Source organism: Vespula pensylvanica, chromosome 2 (genome assembly GCF_014466175.1).
Source record: "Vespula pensylvanica isolate Volc-1 chromosome 2, ASM1446617v1, whole genome shotgun sequence".
In the NCBI taxonomy this organism is placed as follows: domain Eukaryota; kingdom Metazoa; phylum Arthropoda; class Insecta; order Hymenoptera; family Vespidae; genus Vespula; species Vespula pensylvanica.
In genome coordinates, this window is record NC_057686.1 from 7,695,280 (window position 1) to 7,711,697 (window position 16,418).

Here is a 16,418-nt window from a genome sequence, read left to right on the forward strand (position 1 = left end):
ATCTTTTTCTTAATTATTAAAAACCAATGCAAGAAAATTATTTACTCCGTTTAACTCGATTGTTTCTTACTTCTTTTCTTGGTCGAAACTAAGTAATACAGACGGTAGATAATACATTCAATGAAGATCGTAAAAAACCGAGTGGTAAATAAATGAAAAAAGAAACAAAATAAAATTCGTATGCTTAATCAACGACCTTGTTAAATTCTATAAGCCGAGAAAAAGTACATTGAGGTTATTCCTCGTTAGTCAGTAACAATGAGAAAGCACGATACCAATGATAACGAAGACAGACAAAGAGAGAAAGAAAAAGAGGGGAACAGAGAGAGAGAGAGAGAGAGAACGAGATTAAAATCTAGGGAGAAAGAGAAACACACGGCTTATCATTCTCTTTCTCTCTCTCTCTCTCTCTCTCTCTCTCTCTTTCTTTCTTTCTATCACGCACGCACACACACAATCTTTCGGTAAATTGCACGAAACGAGTTTCGCTTTATAAACGAAGGAATGAACGAACGAACGAACGAACAAGCGACAGCATCCAACGTTTTAGCCGCAATAAAGTTTACGCTACGTGCGATTAAAATGACGAAGTTCTCTAGGACGTGACGTCGTCGTAGCTGTTGCGACTCGGAACGGTTTTTCCTGCTTCCAATCGATAGGGAATGTTCGTACGCTCTTGATGGATAATCCTCGTCGCGACATTATGGTCGGTCAGAAAACAGCATCCTAATATAAATCGATTGAAGATATGTATGTATGCAGAGGAAGTGTACAGGAAAGTTTTTAGATATATACGAGAATTCTCTAGGAATGTTTATGTGTATATATATATTTATCTTCACGAGACCTGCAAAAAAGTTCTTAGAGAGATGTGTATGATACTTAACAAAACAAATAGAGAACTTCCAGAACGAACGTGAGATACGGATAATATTCCATTCCTCTCGTGTAACATAACGTTTTACTGTCGTTAAGATGAAAGTTTAGATTTCTGTCTTTCTATGTGTGTGTATGTGTATATATGTGTGTGTGTAAAATGTGTGTGTGTGTTCTTAAACCGTGGCAATAACCGATAAATGTAAAATGAAATTTTCAATCAAAGAGTACCGAAACTTCTCCGTGAATATCGATAAACATTACACTTCGCTAAAATTTGCTTTAGACTCCTTTACACACCCTGTATACGTTAACGTCGGAACTAAATTGAAACTAGAGAGATAGATACGAACGGTTGGCAAATGAAGGAGAGAAACGTTTAGATACGTGATCGATGAATACTAGCCGCTTATACACTCCGTGACGTAGAACTCGGCTTAAAATGACTTTGAATTAATCAGAAGGTTAGCGAAGCTCGTGATCGATCGATTTTGATAGAAATAATAATAGAAGTCAATTTTATCTTTCTTTTATTATACTTTGAAATTCTAACAATAATATTTCTGTTTTACTCGAACTATTATATACACAAATAAACATGGAAATTTCCATAATGAATACACAAAGGGACTTATTTATTTATTTTACTAAGCTCCCTGGAATCGGCCCGGGCATAGCAATTTTGAAACAGGGAAATACTTCGCACCTGTAACACATGACTACCTGGAGGTACGCGCACTGTTCTTGAAAGCTTCGCTGATGTGTAAACCCGTGTAAGCAAACTGTAAACATCCTTTGACTACCGACTGTGAGGAGTGAAATTCAGCTCCCGTTCAATCCAACCCATGTGTTTACGATACGGAAGGACGGAATGATGTTCACTCTTCTCTCTCTCTCTCTCTCTCTCTCTCTCTCTCTCTCTCTCTCTCTCTCTATCTATCTATCTTTCTCTCTTCTCTATCTTTATCTCTTCTTCTCCTACAATATCTCTTTTACTATTCTTCTTATCATCAATAATACGAAAAACAAGTAATAATTCCTCGTGTTGGAAGAAATGAGTGTACGAGTAATTTATTATTCGATATCGAAAGCTCCTTACCGTATCGTCCGAATAAATCTTTCTCATAAAAGAAACACGGTTATTTGCTCGGAAAGTTTTGTGTGTCTTTTTTTCTCTATCTTTCTCTGTTTGTTTGTGCGATTTCTTAATCGCAGAATTTCCGTATAATAATTAACGTTTTCTTTTCGTCGTTAAAATATCGCTTTTTCTTGAATTCGAAACGAATTTTATGTACCTAATGTACGTACGAGAGAAAGATAGAATGAAGAGTATTAGTAAAGTAAAATCGTATTTCTGAAAATTGTGCTAATAACGACTACATAGAAATGTCCAAGTTAGTATTAATTGTTACGTAAGATCGTTAACACCCGCACTAAGCTACGACACCGTTCGCACGGGATCGACTTAATTAAAGTTTAATTACTTCCGATGTGTGCATTCGCGATCCACGAACTCAAAATGGACTCGTTGATCGCGTAACTATTAAGGACTTTTTGATAAGTTCTCTACAACTTTTCGAGTGACTCGATTTTAAGATTCTGATATTCGATATATACCTATTTTTAACGAAGATACATGATTTTCATATAAAAAGCATTCTCGAGTGATTTACGAAGCGAGTATCTGTATGTACTACCAGTCGAGATTTATGTAACTAACGACCTCCTACGTTTATTAACTTTTACGGATGATAAAGTCTAGGCTATATTTTACTTCCTGAGTTTAAAGTTAAGCAAATAGGAGCTTATTCCTTGACTTAAAAGGAAAAGGAATGAGAAAAACGAACGACGGAAAGGAAAAAAGAAAAATGGTCGATCTTCAATGAAGTGATTACAGCGACCTCCATCAGAGGGCTCGATCACTCTAGGGAAAAGAGTAGATAAGTAAGAGATCTGCTAATACCGATAAGAAAAAATCTCTGTCGAGACAAGGAAGCAATTATCTTCGGTTTTAAAGAGGAAAGTTATAACTGTAAGATGATGTTACTGGCAAGATTATTATGTAGAAAAAAAAAAAAAAAGAAAGAAAGAGAGAAAAAAAATTGAAACATAAATAGACATTATGTCGATTTTTATCGATTCTTCTATGGCATAATCTATCCTTTTTACAAACAATGTAAGAAGTTAGATGAAGACAATGGAATGGCGATTATTTCATCTCCAAGGATACGACAATTATCGATTTAAAAAATAATTACATCGATCATCTATCTATTCGTGCCCTTTGATCAATTCGTAACGATGCAATAATTAATAATAAATTAATAATTACGAAACACTTTGATGAGAAACATGTTTTTCAAAAGATTTCTTAGAAACCATCCGCATTAATCAAATCAGTTTCGGAAGATATAAGCGGATTAAATGAGGAAATATAGTCAATGGTGTCATGTTCGACATTAATCCCTAAACGCAACATTAATGACAGGCTTACAATATTGTATACATCGTCACAGGCATGTGTATTTTGTTTTACGAGTAAAATATCGTAAGTGACGATATTAAATGTAAAGAAAAAGAGAGAGAGAAAACTGACATGGAAAGAAAGAGTTCATCAATATCATAGAATATCTTCGGATACCAATCGCAATGTCGAATCAATGTCAAAAGTAGGATCGATCGAAGAAAAAAAAAAAAGAGAGATGAGTGAAAGTAAGCAAGTTTCACTAACTTCTTGCATAAAACTTTTCTATCGGTTCGAAAAATAAATCGAAAAACGAATAACAAAGAATTTACACAAAGAAAAGAACGAAAAATAAGGGAGAAATTTGGACTTGATTTTCGACGAATTCTCGAGGAGAATATTTTTGTTGTTTTTTTTCTCTTTCTCTCTTTTCTTCTCTTTTCTCTTCACAGACGTGAGAAAAATTCAGATAATCGTTTAGGGCTTGAATTACTCTATCTTTTATTCCATGCCAATTTTCTTTCGATCACCAAAGAGTATCCTCACAAATACGTTCTTACGGTTTCACTAACGCAAGAGGATGTGCAAACGTTGATAGATCCGACCCCTAAATACGCCGCTTGTGAAACAGAAGGATCGTTTAAGCGCATAAACAAACAAAGTGAGTAAGAGAGACAAAGAGAAACAAAGAGAGATAAAGAGATACAAAGAGAGAGAGAGAGAGAGAGAGAGAGAGAGAGAGAGAGAGAGAATCAAGTTGTATCAGAGATATTAAACAATATGAACAATATGTAATATACTTTGATAATTCGTAAATAAAGACAGACTGAACAGTTTCTATTAGCAGCAGCTATTAAACGATTTTATTCCATTTTCCAAGATTTAGGATTTACCAGAAGCTTATAATTGATAAACTTCTATAAAGATCCTTTTGAAATCGTTCGCTTTGCCCTTTTACCTTTTCACGTGACACTTATGGTGTCATGTTAAATATAACACTGGTCTTATGAACCAAAGCGTGGTTCCTTGATTACTAATGTTTGTCAAGATTGTCCTTTGACTTTGTTACAAGAACTGTTTGTTAAGTTCCCTAGGAAAGCTAATTCTACCTAGTAACTTTGAAGGTATCCCAACCATAATTACTTCATTAATAATAAATGTCAATCATGGAGGAATAATTAATAATCGACTGTAGAATCAAGATCGTATTGGAAATACCGTTCACTTGAGATAATTTTATTTCATAAAAACATTCCTTTTCATTCATTTATCGAGAGTCATTATTTCGAGTAGAGAGAAGGAGAGAGAGAAAAAGAGAGAAAAATATATATGTATCAATCCGCAAGCTGACCTAATTTTTCACTTTCCCTGATTTCTATAAGTACGAACGGAAGAATTCGTCGATTCCTCAACGGGACGTCTACTTATACAGTATTTCGATTTATGCAAACGGAAGAACACTATACGCACACACACACACACACACACACACACACGCATATAAATATATATTCTTACTATTGAACGTCACGTTCTACGTTCGTTTCGCTTCTTCCCGCATCGAGGTCTCCATGTGGAAAAAGTTCCAAATACATACACAGAAAGAATTTAAATAATGAATATATTTATATAACACATACAAGCTGCCATCGTCACGGTTAAAGAAGAGAAACGCTTAACAGCATCACAAGTTAGCCTACTTTTCGTGATCAATAAGATGATATCCCTTTCGAAGATTGTTGTTGGTTCATCGGGACTGTTGCGCTTACATTGTAAAATCGACGATCTCACGGTGCAAGTGGCATTGACTGAGAAGATCTCGTCTTACCGGTAGGCACATTAAATCCGACTTGCGAGTAACACTCGCGTTGTCAGATAAGAATCGAGTCCCTGAAGAACTTGTGCGATTTTCTCTCTTTCTCTCTCTCTCTCTCTCTCTCTCTCTCTCTCTCTCTCTCTCTCTCGTTTCCATTCTCATTCGAGAGAAAGGCAAACCGATCCTCGAGACTTCTTTTTTCCCTCCGGTGATTTGGACTTCAATGACGTTCCATACACGAACGGCTGCCGCACGCATGACTTTCACTGTCATTCGGTGTTCGTTCGAGAGCGACAACCAAGTTATACGAACGAGTCGTTTGAAGTCGACTCTTCGGAAGGAAAGGAATCCTTATTCGTGGCCAAGATCGAGGGAAGGAAGATCCTCTCTCTTTCTTCACTGAAATTCCAAGGGAAAATCTCTTATCTCCTTGTTTTATTACTTTTTACGAAAAGTTTCTTTATCAAAACGATGTTACGTATACAATATGTCCAATTTCAAGTTCCGCGTGCAATTATTTCCCAAACTATATAGATCGTTTTGAATTATGTTTCGAATAAAAGTTTGATCATGTTTCGAGAAGAGACATCTTATGGTCGTTGCAAATCTTCAATAGATGAACGTTCCTTCGAGATTTCAAGGTGACCTTTGTTTTTTTATACGGAATATATTTTTATTTAGGTAGTCCTAAATTTTTATTTAGGTATCCCATTGCCAGATGAATTCATTGACCATAATACTTTGGTTTATTGATCATAATACTTTTGGTAGTTTAAGGTCAAGTGAAAAACGAAAGTTACCTTAAAATTTTTGAAGAGAATATTTGCGAAGACAATAAAAATGTCCCTTCCTTCTTATACCATCCCCGAAACAGGAAAAGTTTTATTTGAAATATTCTTTGAAACGAGCTATAGTTTGGGAAATAATTGCATGTAAAACTTTGAATAATAAACCCTATATAGGTATACATCTGAAAGTAACGTTTTATCGTGGAATATAAATATATAATCTAATTATTGTAATTTTAATATTAATATTTTAATTTAAATGAAAATTGTTCTAATCGTAATTAATTTTGTATAATTATTGTATTGATTTATAAATAGACTCCGTATTAATGTAACAAACTTTTTACTGATAATAATCTCTTATATATGAATCCATTTAATATTAATACGTCATTTTTCGTTCTTACAATTCACTTGATATAATTATTACTCGGAAAAAAATGTCGATTGTATAATTGAAAACAGAAGCGACACGCTTTTTATCCAAACAAAGAAACTAGTTTAAAGGAATTCTGTTCCTTATGGGTTTGCAAGGGTTTACACCATGATCACAATTTTTATTCAATTTTGATGATCAAGAACTCGAACTCATTCGAAAGATAAAAATATTCTACACGAGATAATTGTTCCTCATTTTCATAACAGGTTTTTATTTGAGTAAAAATTACTCTTAAAAATTACCCGTTCGTAAACATGATTTTTGCAAAAGAAAATAATATTTTTTCCAAAATTGGAGACGATAATGTCGTATGAAAATGTTTTATCCTTCGAAAGATCATTTAATACTAATCATCAATCCTGGATACAAATTGTGATCATGAAAATTTATAGTGTAAATCCTTACAAATATATAAGTAGAGAAATAAGTTACCATAACGTGGAAAGGCAAAAGAGTACATCGCGTAGAAGCTCGGAAAGATTTAAGAGCGAATACTTTTCATAACACCTTTACAGATATATACAGATATATATATATATATATCTGTATACATGTATATGTACACACGTACGTACATACACTCGAATAAATTATCATTTTGTATTATACGATCGACTTATAAAAATGTTCGACATTATAGACATAATAACAACATTGGTCGAACGAAAGCAAAAGGAGAAATTAATGACTCAATGGAATCTCTTTCGAGCTTAAGTATTTTCTTTTCCTTTTCCTTTCTCCTTTTTTCTGCATTTTTTTTTTTTTTCACTATTTCCTAACGATTAAATGAACGATTGTGACCCAATTTTTATTGTCACGTGGTCACTTCACTTTCCTCATTTATATCCGGTGATCACGAATATAATTTCCTACTCGTCTCTCTCTCTCTCTTTCTTTCTCTTTCTCTCTATTTCTATCTCTATTCATCTGCCTATACCTTTATCTATTCATCTCTCTCGTTCTTTCGCGAACGAGCGAGCAAGGGAACGATCCATTAGCCCGACCTTTTCCAAATTGGTCCACCAGAATATGGGCTCATCGGTGCGTCATGCGCCAAATTGCACCGTACAGAATTGCACCGTAATATCGGTTGAAGAGAGAAGAGGAGAGGATGGCTTTGTCGCTCGTTGGATGATACGTTAAAACGTACGAGGACGACTATTTTCTACGAGTCTCATTTTCTTTTTCTTTTTTCTTTCTTCTCTCTCTATCTCTCTCTTTTTATTTCTATCTCTCTTTTTTTTTCCTTCTTTTTCGTTCCGTAAAAAAGCATAAAATCATGAAAGTTTTACTTGCATAGCGAACACGCGGTTTGACCTTATCCACCAGCCTACTCGTAGATTATGTAAACATGGAAAAAGTTCATGAGCCGATATCTGCGTGCGTGCCGAGGATTCGTAACGAAATATCGCTTCCTTTTTTTCTTTTTTTTATACCGGATAGAAAGAAGTGTTCCCGTCGTTCGAGCCGCTTCATTAGCATATCGAAACTCTCTCGAACCTCTCCAGACTGATTCCGGAAATACTTCTTCTTTTTTTTTCCTTTTCGTTGCTTCAAAAGATTCTTCATTCGACCGGAATTAACTCCCTTTTCGGTGGGAATACGTTTCCTTCTTATATTTCCTCGATTAACGTTACTCTTTCTCTAATAAAAGAAGATAACTACTTCTTTGTAGCTTTTTTTTTCGGTGACGTTGGCTACATTACAAGTAATCTCTTTTACTGCAAACTTTTATTAAGCTATGATATTGTTTATGTTACACTATTTCAGGAGTATTAACTTATTAAGCAGCGAGAACGAGTTAATTCTCTCTAACGCCTCTATAATCTGTAACTTCCAAGTCGCACACGTATGTATCTGTAGTTTTGTTTTACTTTATTACATTTCATCTACACAAAATGAAAATTTTTCTTTGATATCCAAAGTTCTACGTAGTTTTTATATTATTGTCCTTTATGTTTTTAAATTATATATATATAAGATAACGTAAGTTACAATAACACAACATAATCGTAAGATACGCAAATTTTTTACAACAATAAAAAATTGGATTGCGGAAGATTAACTCGTCACGTAGATATAACTTCTGTTGTAATAAAGAAATAAATAATTCATTTGTTTTACACTTCTATAAACTTTTATCGCTTCGAGAATATTATTATATATATTTTTGCCAACCAACTCCAAAGAAACTTTATGAATTGTAACGCTGAATAACGTCATAGAATTTATGTAAGATGCTTATTTACTTGTAAAAATATTTATAAATGTTACGTGAGCACGAATACTAAACCAAAAAAATTATATCCAGCATTATTTTATTACCTGAATGTTAAAACCAAAGAAAAATAAAACGTTACATCTTTCAATTGTTCATTTTACGATTCATTAATTTATCCAAAATATCCTGTTTCGAATCGTATCATTCATATTACATTTATTTGTTGTAATCGGAAAGTAAATTTCATACGTACACGTTCGCCGATTGGAAATCTCGTTGGTAAAAAAAAAAAAAAAAAAGAAAAGAAAAGAAAAGAAAACGAAAAAGAAAGGAAAAGAAAAAAGAAATAGATAGAAAATGATAAAATTTCGATCTGCCGCAGAAAGAAGAAGAAATCTTCATATAACTCGTTTAAATAACACCATAGATCTTTTTCTCTAAACGATAAATTACCTACACAATCTCCACGTAAAAAGTTGAAAAAGGAGAGATTGAGTGGTAGTGGGTCATGGTAATTACTCGAACTATCGCGTTAAATCCTTTTCTCTTCTTTCTGCAAATCGCAATTATGAATATTACTGTCTCTTTCAAGCTCTTTTGCTCTAGGCGAACGACCGACTTTTATATTTTTCAGATGGAACTCTAGTCCCACGGTGTCCCGTGTTATTCGTCTCGTGATCAGACTGGAAAATGTCAGACTCGAAATATTCACGGCGAAGTTGGTAATGACGACGGTTCTATCTCCTTATTGCTTATTATTTCAACATCGTCCGTACTTAACTCTCTAAGAAGGAAAAAGATAGATAAAGAAAGAAGAAGAGGTAGGTAGTAACATTATCGAACCACTTAACCAATCGTAATAATACCGTACCGATGCCATCTCGAATGAGGAAACCTCGAAGCCTTTTTGTTAATACCACGGAAACGAGTCTTCGAAAGTAAATATTTTTTCACCAATCAGCAAGAGTAGTTCTCTCTATTCTCGAAGATTCAAGGATACGTTAAACTCTTTGAGATCGTCCTTGTATTTTCATAATACGTAAAAAGCTACGGAAAAATACGTACGTTATTACCATTTTTACATTTAACTAAAAGAAGAGTTAAAAGCATGCGACCATGTCGTGTAAAGACGCTCGTTTTCATCGATTTTCTTCTCGCATCGATGTCATCGTTAAAATAGAGCGAATCGTATTATTCGTTTCTCCCCTCTCCTTTAACGAGAAAAGAGCAAAAGAGGAAAACTGTGTTACGTTCTCCTAAAGCACATTTGTGCGTGCTTGCTCGACGAACAACAACGGCAGCAGCAATAGTAACAACTACGATGTAGTCACGGATTCCATGCGTTTACTGGAGCAACGAACTAAGCGAGCCGTGTAAACTCTTCTTCTCGGCCTTTTCCCAGAGAATTCCCACAATGCTCGTAAGTGCGTTCTCAAGGAGGAGAACCGAAGGCGAGCCGGCTCGTCGATGCAAAGCTGATTAAAAAAAATCAAGGATAGGCATCTCCTGGCGCCTAGAAAGCGTTCCACGGTCTACGTTCGTGCTAAGCTACGAAGTAAAATCTCGAGATTCATGAAGAATTTTCTTTCCTTTTTCTTTTTTTCTTTTTTTCTTTTTTCTTTTTTCCTTTTCTTCTCTCTTTTTCACATAAGATCTTTAACGATAAATCTTTACAATTTCGATATGTCCGATATATTTCGATATGTTATGGATCTATGTATACGCATAAATATGTATATACATAGATATATATGTATGTATGTATGCATATATATATGTATATATATATATATCGATAAGTGTACCTACGTAATGCGGAAACATGGCGTGGATAATACGAGCGTACGGCTATTAGGTTCATTTACTAGCAGGGTCTACCTACTAGTGGTACTCCCAGCCGCTCGTGGCCTAAAGCTTTTACCGTAATTAATGCTACGAGCTGCTAGACGAAATAATTTGCGATGGCTCGATCGACGAACCGTATGACGGAGACACTAGTATTACCGTGCTGTGGGATCAAGATCGATAAGGTAGAAAAGAAAAAAAAAAAGAGAAAGAGAGAATCACGAGAAAAGGATCTTACAAGTATCAAAGGGATTCTACTAAATAGAATAATCGCAGAAAGATCAAGTACTGATCGAAATACTTGAGTCTATTTGGAATTTAATTGATAGAACGACAAAGAACGCAATTTGTCTTACATTAATATTCTATACCTTTATAATTGCATTCTAATAGATGCGATAAAAGAAAATGCAATTTATCTTATATGAATATTTTATATTTGCATAATTACGGTTTTGTTTTTGAAACATTAAGAAAATTTTGTTAGTAATTAGTTTCGAAGATTACAAATATATTCCTTAATAAAAACAAAAGTGTAATGTAATAAGTAATTATAACAATTAATTATCCTCTATCTATAATCTACAAAAAGTTATGAAAAATATTAGATGAATCTATCGATTTGTACGGCATCGTAACGTATGTTATTCTAATATCAATCTAATGATATTGAAATAATTTATATATGCATATCTTTTTTTTTCTTTCGTTTTTTGTTTTGTTTTGAATACCTAAGAAATAAGAAAATAATGATAGTTGTAGAATGATAATTGTAGAAACGCTTCGATAAAAACAAACAACAGTAAAAAAAGAAATTTCTACAGACCGGAATCAACGATGTCGAGTCTTCCAACGAGGCGAGAAGATTATTATAAAAAGAATACTCCTCTAAACCGTTTCCTGTGCGTGGACTCTCGTCGAGAGCGCAAGAATAATCGTTGCTAGTTGTAGATACGTAAGTCCACGTGTGCGATCGTGCGCGGGTCAAGGAGTTCGAGTGAAAGTATTAAATATCAGTGGCCACCGACTAGATCTTCGATATACGCGCGGACGTTTGCTCTTGCGCTGGATGCACCGTTATGACGAGCAACAAGATAGAAATAGAGACGATAAAATAGAGAGAGAGAGGAAGAGAGTAGTAATCCTACCATCCGGCTACCTTCGACAACTTCCTTTCCTCCAGCATCGAGTTTTCTTTCTTTATAGCCAAACGATATCCACTAGGGAATTAGAAATCGATGAGATGTTTAGAAGAGTGCGATAATAGTAAAAACTTGGTGGGTTCGGTCCGTATAGAACAAGTACTTGTATCGTATGTATGTTACGTGTTCGTAATAAAATAATTCAAGAGATATTTGTCTTAGGTAATAATAGTAATGTCTAATAAAGGATATAATATATATATATATATATATATAAATCTATATAAATATATATAATATATATAAATATATGTATAATATATAAATCTATATATCTATATAATATATATATGTATGTATGTATGTATAGCCTCCAAAGAAACATATAACAAATTAATTCGAATATTCGATCGTCATTCGAATATTCGATTATAACAAATATTATATAAATAAAAGAAACAAAAAATTTCTTAACTTTCAGAAAACTTAACACTAGACTTATTTTAAACTTAAGTAAAAAACGATTGGAATATATTCAACATTGAAATCTTGGATCATAATAATAACAAAAATATTAAATACATTAAAACGTAAGTTACTGTTTATAAAATACGTATATACTGTTCACCCAGATTGATGACAAATGAATACATTTTCGAAGCAATCTAATATTTGTTAATATCCTTCTTATCTTTTGGAAAATTCGATCGCCAAACTTATTTTAATTTCGAGTAAAACGACTGGAATATTCAACGAATTTAAATAAAATGCCTCGAAGACGGCCTACGGAAACCCCGTTCTCACGTACATGCATGCATACATACATACTTACGTAGAGATTTTCTCGAGGTTGCGCCAGGAGAAGCAACTTTATTACGTAAGATAACGTCGTTTTTGCAACGTTATACTAAAAACGAACAAACGTATGAACAAATGAACAAACAAACGGATTCGCTTAACTTTTTCCGGTCTGTTTCATTCGGACTATCTGTCACTGACGTTGCACTTTAAAGATGCTCAGTTAATGCGATTACGCGAATGCATCTTCTTCGAATCTGTATACATATATACGAACATATATATACTTACTTATGGAAATCTTGCAAAGGACATCTCATTGAGCTTGATCGTCCAAGGTCAACGGATCTCGCGAAATAATTTTATCCGAGCAATCATATTCATTGTTTCGCCTTTCGTCGTGTTAGCGTTCCGGTGAATGCGTCCGTGCATGCTTAAGTATCTTTTTATGCAACGCCGTTCGTGTTCGCGTATATGAGTACGCGCTTTTATACGTATTTATAGCGTCTATGTACATTCTTATAGACCTGAAAGATATATAAGAGTTGAACGGTTGAACGGACCTTAACGTATGCGAATCTTTTTACGAGCGTATTGCAAATGTTCTTGTCAATCGTCACGAAGAAATTACAACGATCTTCGATCTGTCATAAGAAATGTAATATATATATATATATATATATATATATATATATATATAAATAATAAATATATATAAATAAAAGACGATTTAATTTACATGCGTATGCTCTTATATGTCTAGGACATGTCTGTTGTCTACAAAATTTACTTACATTCATAATCTTTATTAAAACGTGTTTCTTAATTACAGAAAGTCGATAGAAATGTTCATTGTCTCAAGCGTGTACTTTCAGGCAGCAAGATGAGAAGCAGTATCAAGTTGGCTGAACTACGCGTGAACTATCCGAACTCTCCATGGAGTAAATCAAGCCTTTCTTGAAAGTTAACCGGCACAAGAGAGAGAGAGAGAAAGAGAGAAGAGGGTTGAGGAGGAGTGTTCGTCGATCGAGAAGTACCCACGAGTTTGTATGCACTCCAAACATTCCATTCTAAACGCAACTAACTTGTAAACATTCGAGATACATACTTCAAATTATACACAATATATACGCATATATATATATATATATATATATATATATATATATATACACATACATACATAAACTTAGTCTAGACAACGAGTAATGTTTATCGCGTTAAAAAGAGAAAGAAAATAAAGACATTCTCGGAAGTAACAAAATAACAAGAATTTATTTACATATTTCAAGAGTTAGAGATGAGTAATATCTACTATTCCCACGTCTCGTTCATGAAATTCCAGAGACGTCTACGCGCTTTTCATTTTTCTACGCTCTCTATAGAACGAGATAGAGATGAAGATATAAAGATACATACATATATATATATATATGTGTGTAAAGAGAGAGAGAGAGAGAGAGAGAGAGAGAGAGAGAGAGTAGAAGGGAAAGAGAAAAAAAAAATAAAAATGTGCGGTTTCTCACGGAGACGCGCGAACTTCGCATCAAAGGCTTCGACCCAGCGCGTTCGTAATGGCAACGCCAGCGAAAGTCCTCCTCCTCCTCTCTGCCGGCCTCGAGACATAGCTATAGCATCGTCATCGCGTCATAATAGTAGTAGTAGTAATAGCAGTAGTAGTAGTAAAGTAGTAATAGCAGTAGAGTAGTGTAGTAGTAATAGCAGTAGTAGTAGTAAGAGTAGTAGTAGTAGCTGCAGTAGTAATAATAGCAGTAGTAGTAGGAGTAGCAGTAGTAGTAGTAATAATAGTAGTAGTAGTAGTAGCAGTAGTAGTAGTAGTAATAGTAATAGTAGTAGTAGTAGTAAATATATACTACTAGAAGCAAGCGAGGATAGATAGGTAAGTATAGATAGTGCTAGTTCGTCGGTGGCGAGTTCTCTACCTACTTCCAAGCACTTTCGCATTATGTGTCGCGAAACTCATGAATACACAATCCGTACGACGACTACACGATGACGATGGACGACGACGACGACGACGACGACGACGACGACGACGACGAGGCGCAATAGCATTAACGCTCCCGTGACTAACGACAGTCTCGTATTACGCGCATAACCGTTACGATGGCTTCTTACGCCATTAAAGAAGGACTGATGCATTTAAATCGAAAAGGCTCAAAAAAGAAGCGAAATTTTTTTAACTGCTTTAAAGACTTTCTCATAGAACGTTCGTTCGAAAGGAAAAGTTGAATGATTAAAGAAAAATATCCGGTGTGGAGAAACGGAAAAGGAAACTGAAAGTAATAATACGGTGATTATATGCTTCGAGATCGTTAAAGAATATGTTGCAGATGATAATAGATAATCTTAACGTACGTCATTGATAACGTCTTATTTAGTTAATCTTCACCTTGTCGTACTGTTTACAAGTTCTTCAGATCCATTGAAAGCACAAATAAATTCTATCGTAGATTTGGTTAAAAAGGAAAACGTTCACCTTCGACCGTCCCCGACGGACGTTTCTCACGTACGTCAAAAGTCTATCTAACGTTTCCTTGCACGATACCTTCAATTACACGCCTAACATACGTAACGTTCTTTTTCCGTGATCCCGATTTCACTTTCAAACACAGTACTTCGCATACGTAGTACGTTGTACTTCTGTTCTCGTACGTCGAGATTGATCAAACGATTGTTTTTAAAAAGAAAGAAACAACGAACGAAAAAAAAAAAAGATAAAATAAATCCGTGTATCTCGTCGGATAAAGTAACAAGTAGAAAATCCTTGTTGTCCGTTCAGATCGATAGAAACTTTTCCAATCGAAAGAAAATAAGAAGGAGAAGCAGGAAACGTATCGCACGAACGACGATACACGATTATGGGTTCTCGAGGTAAAGGAAAAGGCGGTTTGTAGGTTGGACACCTCTTAGTTTCTGCGATAGACAACAAACGGCCCGCATACCAGTCGAGCCATGAAAGAATGGGTAGCAGTAACGCTAACCACGAAACAGCAACGCCACAATACTCTTTTGATTCCATCTTGGTAGAAGCTTTCTAAGAAGGATGATCATAGTTCTCTCTACGTAGCTTGCGAAATGAACAAGAGAACCTTCTAACGCAACTTCTTCTTAGCGAAGGATGATGATCATCGTCATTGTCATCATCATCGCTAGATCTTTCAAGATCGACATATCGATCTCCGCAAGAAATATTTTCATGATAGATCTTCATTGATATCTCTTCATTGGTAGATCTTCATTGGTAGATCTTCTCGAAGATGCCGATATAACAAAAATAATAATAATAATAATAATAATAATAATAATAATAATAATAATAATAACAAAACGGAGAAGTCGTGGTACGACATGCTGGCCTCGTTTCCGTTCTCGTAATCGGCACCATAATACCGTAATAATGCGCTTTTGTCGGTTATAAAGCCAGCAGACGCGCCGATCTCGAGCCTCTTCTCTCATAATTATTCCCGTAATTCCGTAATTGCTAAGTCATAACGCCAGAGAGGTGAGATTATATATAATGATATATCAACGGGTGGAGGAGGTACACGAAGAAAGTGTATTCTATGATAAGAAGGTGGAGATGAAGAAGAAGAAGAAGGTGAAGGAGGAGGAGGAGGAGAAGGAGGAGGAGGAGGAGGAGGAGGACGAGAAGGAGGGGGTGGAGGAGGAGAGGAACAAGAAAGATCCTTGCGGTCCGCTTACCGGACTCTGCAAGACTTGGCACGTGCGGTAGAACCGTGACAAGTGTAATCTAGCTATTGTTATGAAAGACAATGAACAAGTGACGCGTATAATCGCTTCCATAAATCTCCCTTAGGGTATCCTCCTGACGCTCAATAAGCAAGCTTTCGTTCCTTTCCCGCCTTTTTTATTCACACTACTCATGTAAGATATATGTGTACATAAGATCGTGAGAAGTATGTATAATATATTAAAAGGGAAACAAGAGAGAACGACTCTCTCTCTCTCTCTCTCTCTCTCTCTCTCTCTCTCTCTCTCTCTCTC